This window comes from Callospermophilus lateralis, chromosome 5 (genome assembly GCF_048772815.1).
Source record: "Callospermophilus lateralis isolate mCalLat2 chromosome 5, mCalLat2.hap1, whole genome shotgun sequence".
Lineage (NCBI taxonomy): Eukaryota > Metazoa > Chordata > Mammalia > Rodentia > Sciuridae > Callospermophilus > Callospermophilus lateralis.
This window is the reverse complement of record NC_135309.1, coordinates 10,368,361-10,376,862: the sequence shown is the minus strand read 5'-3', so window position 1 is coordinate 10,376,862 and position 8,502 is coordinate 10,368,361. Positions and strand designations below refer to the sequence as shown.

At 38.8% G+C, this 8,502-nt stretch overlaps 1 pseudogene; it reads left to right on the top strand.

Annotated features, from left to right (window-relative positions):
• Positions 1 to 5,466: 5,466 nt before the first annotated feature.
• LOC143386927 (olfactory receptor 2T8-like) lies at positions 5,467 to 7,313 on the top strand (annotated as a pseudogene).
• The last annotated feature ends 1,189 nt before the right edge of the window (positions 7,314 to 8,502 follow it).

Sequence of the window (8,502 nt, the reverse complement as noted above, 5' to 3'; positions counted from 1 at the left end):
AGTTCTCATTGTCTATTGAAAAGGGACTTAAAGAATCGACAACTTCAGTGTACTCAAGGTGCTTTTCCTTCCTTTGGGTTATTTCCAGGTATGAGGTTAGCTCTACATTTTCACCCCATGTTAATGAACAAAATATATTTTTTAAATTCTCACCATGTAGTTGATAGTAAGCTCTTCAAACAGGCAGTGCATAGTATCAGGAGAAACTGAAGTCTGAATGTGAGCACATAAATAAACACAATAATTGTATTAGACCTGTCAATTTCTACAGAGACTACATATTTTCTATGCTTAAATTAATTGATTCCATTTTATCAGGTTGAAATTAGGCAAAAAATATTGATGACGGATTCAGGAGCAGTGAGTGATGCTCAGGTTCAGCTCTGGGGTAGATGAATGCAGTGAATCCTCTCACTTAAACCTGTGCACCTAACTCTGGGAGCAGTGGCAATTTTTGAGTAGATGAGAGCAGTGGTTTCTATGATGAAGTGAGAGCTGACTAGGAAACAGTAACAGATTAATCTCTCTGTCTTCACTCCTGTGTTTTCCATAAGACTTTGGGGTACAGTTTGTATCCACATTTTAAAACACTGACTGCAGACAGGCAGGGTGGCAAGTGTGCCTACCCCTCAGGACCTGTCACTGTCATAGAAGAAACCAGTAATAATGTCATGCACAAGCCCATCTGCTTGCCCTCAACCCACTCCTGTGGAATGGGGGGTTCACTGGAACACACTGACGGGTTGGCCAGTGATTAAAACTACAAGAGGGACAGAGCCACTGCTTCCCATGGGTTAGGTCAGCATTCCTATAGTCAAATAGTTTTTATTTGTGGTAAATTAATAAAGTATTTCTCACCTACTTCCTTTGTGCAATAAGGGTGTTTGGGGCATTGCATCTGCTGAGAATAACTATCACAGTGGTGTGCCCTACTTGAATTAACTTGTCAGTTACCAGAAAGCTTATCCTTGGATGCAGCCTGAACCTTGGAAAGTCCATTATTTATTTTTATGTTATTTTATTTATTCAGTACATGAGTCTGGACACTGTTGCAACTGCAGGTGCAATGAAACCTGGGAATGGGGAAACCTTGGAGGACTCTCTCAGGCCTGCATTCTGGAGTCATGTTCTCTAATAATGTGTTGTGAAAATGTCTAGATATTATTTGTATAAAAGCCAAAGGAAAAAGTAATTAGTTCTGTTTGAGAAAAGACATTTCCTTTTAATTTTTAAGGAATAAAAAAAATCCATTCATCTAAGCACTCTGTTTCTACATCTGCCATTCTAAAATGTAAGTACAATTGGCCTCATTTATCTGTTGTGACATTAGATAAGACGATCCTCGATGAAGTGGGGCTTAGGGTGATATTTCCACAGCTGTTATCATCCATGTTGGAACTGAGCTACCACTCTGTCCCTGGGAGACCTAGTGAAGGGTGCTTTATGGTAAATTCTGTGATTGATTGAAGAAAACTACCCTATTCAGGATAAATCTAAGTATTGGTCAGCAAGATATGTGACATGCACCTTCAGTGGAAAGATTGCATCTTTTCTCATTCTGGGGAGCCACACTGAAGTGGGTGGACATACTCTAGATGTAAGAAGTGAGCTCTCCATAATCACAAAGCTTATGTAATTGGGAAATAAGGAATAGCAGAATGATATTGTTTTCAATACAGAGAGGAAAAGGGCAGCGAACTGACAATTCTTTGTCCCCACAAATGTTTCTTGTAATTAATTGAATGGAGGAACACATAATTGTATTCATTTGGCCACAACATTTTTTTTTTGTCATGAACATATTCTAGGATTTTATCATTTGACTTATTGCTTCCAAATTTCAAAAAAAATGTGAAAATTATTGTGTACATGAAAATATCCATGATATATTAATTCAAAATAATTCTTTAAGCATATTAATTTTACTAATTCAATTCTTTAAGTATATTAACTTTACTAATTAAAATTAATTTGGTAATTTATGAAGAATTTCAAGACTGATAAAGGGCACAGTAGCCTTACAATGATTAAATTTTTGGTGCTCCTGTGGGACTGTTGTATATTCAAAGAATTTATGAAAAACAGAAAAAGTTCAAAGTCCAAAGTGATGTTGAAAGTATTGTCTTTTAAACTCATATATATATATATATATATATATATATATATATATATATATATATATGTGTGTGTGTGTGTGTGTGTGTGTGTGTATGTATACACACACATATATACTCACACAATATTATAATCCTAAAGTATTTATTTATTTTCCCAAAATATTTGGATAGGCAATATCTATTCATGACCAATTGTAATAATATTCTAAACCTAATAATTATGGGTAATACTTGTGGAACTGAAGGGTCATTCATGCTACAATGTTTTTGCATGAACTTTCTTTTGTAATCATCAAACAATGAAAGAAGTGCATACTATCCTAATACATATTGTTAGGCTGTCCAGTCTGTACAGAATAAAGTTGAGGTTTGCATTGATTTAAGTTGCCTAATTTTATCCAACTACTGGTAAGATATAAAAATTTTTAAGGTTAAGTCCCCAGACCACAAATCTTTATTTCTGTATGCACATAATTAAAGAAATGCTTCTATTGAAATAAGGAAAGAAAGACAAATACATATTAGTGCTTTAATTTTTAGAATTTCTCTTAATAATTCACATAAATTTCTGGATTTTAGGTGTCTACTTGTTAATATGCAGGCATTCCACAGGACACTTCATGTGGAAATTTAAATAGAAAGGAGCGTTCAGTGAGTGAAAATTTCAATCAGATCACAAAAATGTTTTAAAATACTTTTAGTGTCAAATGATTTTCTTCTTTACATATGAATAGAGAGTGCAAATTACATTGAAATGTTTTATGCTCTGCAGATTTCGTGGGAAGCCAGTGTCGGCACAGCTGTTGCTGATTTTATAAAACAGGGGTCAGAGAGTGAACCCACAGCAGCAGGAAGCCAGGACTGGAAGCCTCAAGGGCAGTGTGAGGTTCCCCCAAGTCTGGGACCTGCCTGGGCATGTCTCAGGGGCTGGTGAGCTGCCCACATCTCACACAAATTTTCTGAGTAGGTTTGTGCAGGACTTGGATGCTTTCCTTCCACTCTCAGGCTAACTCAGCCACCCATGATCACATCTCTGTCCACGGTACACTGTGCTGCCTGGGTTAGCCACAGCAAGCCCTCCTTCATCTGTGGTTGAGCCAGTCACAGAGCACAGCCTTTCCATCCACACCAAGCAATGGGAAGACAAGCTTGGACCAGTGCATTTGTAAGACTGAGATATATGAGAGCAGTATTTGCTAACAGTGAAAATCAACACCAAACTCGCAGTGATTATGAATATAGTTTACATAGCAATCAGTGGCACCTTTATCCCAAAATTATGCAGAGCATTCAGATTTGAAAAGCTACTCACATAATGCAGCCCATCCACATATGAGTAACAGCATGTAAGTGCACCATTATGGGGGTATATATTGCAAATTTTGGTCCTAAATAGTGTAATACAAGTTTAGATTCTATAAAATATTTCAGGGAAGATATCTGCAATGTATATAAATGATAAAATAAAGCAATTGTGTATAAATAACAAGATGTGTAAAAAACATTTTCAATAGAAAGCAGTGGAAAATACTTCACAATGGGTTTGCAGATGAATCCAGGGGTCAAGGAGTAGAACAGTTTCTGCCTTGGTATCATAGGAAATGTGACTCAAAACTTATTTTCTCGATATTATGACTGGCAATTATTACTGCTCCTGAAAATTTCTAACAACATCACAGATGCAGGAATTTAAACAGATTGACTGTTGAATATAGTGAGAAAGTAAGGGATTCAAAAATCCTCAAGAATAAAGACAACAATTTAAGATTGATTACTATAGAAATTCTTACCACATGTAAAGGACATAGATCACAATATGAGTATCACAGAGGAACCAGGCAATTATAAGTATAATATGCTATATGAATAATGTCCAACGGATGCAGCAGTGATTAAGAATTGGTAAAGTGGATGTACATATACATACATATGCAATTAAGAGGGCATGACAGTAATATGTTCAATATAATAACAATAATGTTATATATTATGATACTTATAACAATGGCTGTTTTGATAACAATAAAATCTAAGTATTTACATTTAAAGAATATTGTTGGCATACTACATTAGTCACTATAGCTGCAGTGTTTATCAGAGGTGTGCTGCCCACTTACAAAATTTATCTTGGTTTTCAATTAAATTGAAAAAAATAAATCAGAAATGGCCTGCTACACATAGATTATGTCTGAACCCCCACATTGTTTTATTGGTAGTCATTAATCTTTTTCTCTCTGTGCAAACTTGAATTTATAAGGAGAAGATAAATCTCACTGAGGTGTGAGAAGAGAGCCTTTCACCCACATAGGACATCATGGCAGAGAAACGCCAACTGGAGGTTTCAGTTACAAGAGAGCCATCTCTGTTATTAAGGGAGAGGCTCTGTGTCCTGTTCATAATCCATGCTGAGTGTTCAAACACTAACTTCAAGTGAAGAAGCTTGTTTGGACCAAATTAACAGACTGGCACTTGTCTCCTGTCTGTAAGGACATAGGATTACTTAAGTGTGAGAGCCTGCAAGTAGTACAGTTTGTTTCTTTATGTTATTTATGAAATTATCAACTTTTTAAATAAGAATTTTCAGTCTAACATAGCAGCTCTTTGAGTACCTACTAGATGTGGAAGATTGTTGCCCGGAGGGTGCAGTACTGACCAATGACTCCTGATCAGGAGGAGAAGTGGTGACCAGGTGAGGAGGTGGGCATGGTGGGGCACACCCCTGCCTTTGTGGAATAGAGAAATTTAGTCATGTTTTCTTTCCTAAACAGCAAAGTCTGATTTCAGTGGTTATACATTTTTTTAGATTGCTTATTTAAATTTTAATTTTCAATTCATCCTAGTGTTGAAGGAAATCTCCAGAAATTCCCTTATACAGGTGTGAGAAAACTGAAAAGTTACAATCACAAGAGAGAATGCAACATCCACTAATCTACATGAATTCAAAAGTCCTCCAACAGGGAGATATTCCAATGTAGAAACCTGGGATTACACAACATGGCTTCTTTGGGCCAGGAAGACATGAAAGGCATCTCACTGGCAATGACAGGCCAAAGCAGCAGCCTTCTCAGACTAGCACTCTGCTGCAGCCTGAGAGAGAGCCTTGTATAAAAGCTGTGTATACATTTTTTTCTAATTTAGCTGAAATTGAGAACATACTAAACTCCTGGCAGCTATGAACCATGGAATGCTAAGGAAAATGTTTTGCTGGAAAGAAGAAAATTAAATAACTAGGCCTTCAGGATAAGGCTTTCTGTCATATAACCAAGCCATTTTAAGGAAGTTCCAGATCCTCATTTTAACCAGGCCAAATTCCTCAGCCATCCTCCTGCCTTCCAGGTTGCCCACAGGCATGGAGAACTCCACTGACTCCACAGGGACGAACTTCATTCTTTTGGGGCTCTTTGACCACACACAGACTCATCGAGTCCTGTTTTCTCTGGTGTTCATGACCTTCATCGCCTCCCTGGTGGGCAATGCCCTGATGATCCTGCTCATCCACACCGACCCCAGACTCCACACCCCCATGTACTTCCTGCTCAGCCAGCTCTCCCTCATGGACTTGATGCTGGTCTCAACCATCATTCCCAAAATGGCAGCCAACTACCTGCTGAACTCCAGGTCCATTTCTCCTGCTGGCTGTGGTTCCCAGATCTTCCTGTTCCTTACTCTGGGAGGGGGAGAGTGCTTCCTCCTGTCAGCCATGTCCTATGACCGCTATGTGGCCATATGCCACCCATTGCGCTACCATGTTCTCATGAGCCACAAGCTGTGTTCCCAACTTGTAGCAGGCTCCTGGCTTATGGGAGGGATTGATGGGCTGATGCAAGCCAGTGCCACTATGAGCTTCCCCTACTGCCACTCCAGGGAGATTGACCACTTCTTCTGTGAGGTACCTTTGTTGGTGAGCCTAGCTTGTGCAGACACCACTGTTTTTGAGCTTTTTAGGTATGTTTGCTGCACATACCTAAATCCTTGATCCCTCTGTCTCTCATTGTGGCCTCATACAGTCTCATCCTGGCTGCTATGTTAAGAATGCATTCTGCTGCAGCCAGAAAGAAAGCCTTCACCACCTGCTCCTCTCACCTGGCTGTGGTGGGGCTGTTCTATGGCACCCTCATGGTCATCTACATGAAACCCAAGTCCTACCACTCAGTGGGCCAGAGCAAAGTAGTCTCTGCATTTTACACCATCTTCACTCCTGTGCTGAACCCCCTCATCTACAGTGTGAGGAATAAAGATGTCAAGGGGGCCTTCAGAAATTGGCTGGGTAAGACATATGCTATGTGATTCCAACGAGAGGATTTACCAAAATGGCACCTCCCAAAATGGATTCATGCTGCCTTTACAAATTATTAGTTTATTTCCTCTATTGAACTGCTGATTTTGTGTTCTACCAATTTATTTTGTTTTAACTTTGCCATTTTATCTTTTAAGGTATATCTGTGCAGTGTTTGGTGAATCAATTAAAAATTTAATTGTACCAAGTGATAGACCCAGTCTGATTCCCTCTTAAAACTGGGAACCATCTCACCAAAAGACATGAAAATCTAATTTCAGCTTTACTATAAATTACTGCAAATTCTGATCTTGATTGGAATGCCTGTCTGTGCCTTGAACTCACCCATGCCTGGCTTTCTCTGACCAGATAGCAGCCCTCTCTAAACTTTAGTGATGCCTCATAAATCTTGGCCTTCCCTGGCCAGATAAGGACCCTCACTGAGGCTCTAATGACCTTCATAAATTCTGATGTCAGGGCCAGCAAAAATGTAAACTAGCCTTTGTGTTATGCTCCTCTGAGTTTTGTTATCTGTAACCCCCTTTGTGTAACTTTCTGGGCTATAAACCTGGGCTGCAAGAAAGATGCAGGGCTGTCTTTTTTCTGTGGTTTTTGTTGGGAGAGGCAGCCCAGCTGGTTGAAACAATAAGCTTGCTTTAATTTGATTTTAATTGGAGTCAGTGGTCTTTTCTTTGAGTCCTGATCTAACACCAAGGTTCCTCTTGGTACTGTTGAGATTTCTTTGTTCCCTAATATGGAATCTAGCCCAAGAGATGCCAGAGTCTGTGGATAAGAACATGTTGGGGGCCATGTTCTTGCTTGCCCACTGCATCCACTTGGTTCCAGTTGCAGTTAAACCCAGGGCTGCCCTGTTGGTTTTCTATCTGATTGAGGTTCCCATTGCTGAAGGCAAGTGTTGAAGGTGCCTGTCCTTATGACACTGCTGTCTCTGTCCTCACAGTGAACAGCCTTGCTTTATATATTGGGTATGTTTTATTCTCCTGCTGAATCATTCTTGCATAAAGATGGTGACTTCAGCTCTTGTTTCTTTCAGTATCAGTCATTTTATCTGAATTCAAGCCTAGCTGGCTTCTCTCTTTGGCTTCCATTCATGGAATATCCTCTTTTTTCCTGCACTTTCCTCTGTGTGTTCTCACATGTGAGGGGTTCTCTTGGATGAACATAGAGTTGTACTTTGGTGTTTTTAACCATTCAGCTGCTTAATGTTTTATAACCAAAGAATTTATTCATTGTGTGTTCAATTTATTCATTTTATGTTCAAACGATGTAATTATTAATAGGTAAGAACTTATTACTTTCCCTTGTTTTTTTCCATTTTTGCTGTATGTTAATTCTTTTTTTCTTACTATATTCCATGTTGTTAGTAATTGAATCTATTGTTATGTTTTGAATCTTTTCTTTTGGTTTTCATTGCATCAGGTTTTTTGCTTAGTGATTACCAAAACCTCTATGGGGAATATTACACAATAATATCAGGTTATATTAATCAAATGATTACTTAATTTTGATTACCTTAAAAAAAAGAAAAAAATAATTAAAGCAAGACAGGTGTGTCTCAGTTGTACAGCACTTGTCTAGGATGCATAAGGACCTATGCTCTGTCACCAGCCCCACAAATATACATACATAAATGTGAATACTCCATTTTAACTCCACTCCTTCCTCATATTTACAAGGCAAGTTGACATGATCTATAACCTTGTATCTTGCATACTTTTGAACAAATAATGGTTATTTTTAATACATTTGCCTTTCAAACTTTGAACTAAGGAGAACCAGGGTACACACCCCGTTGTGTTGCTGGTATTTTGATATTAACTTCAGACTTCTCATTCACTGGGCTTTGTTCCTCTAATTGTCTTTCTGATGCTCAGCAAGGCCCTTTCTTTCCCTGACCCTTGACTTGGTGCCTGTTTTTACTGGTGAATGCCATGTGGGTGAGGTAGGAGCTCTGCTGTTCCCAGCCTACTGTGAGCAGTGTTCTGCTTGATGTGGACCCTTAATCAGGAAGTCACGGGCCCTGAGCAGCAACTCCCCCTTCACTACTCCAAGGGGAATGATTTACAACCCAGAGAATCAACTTGAGTA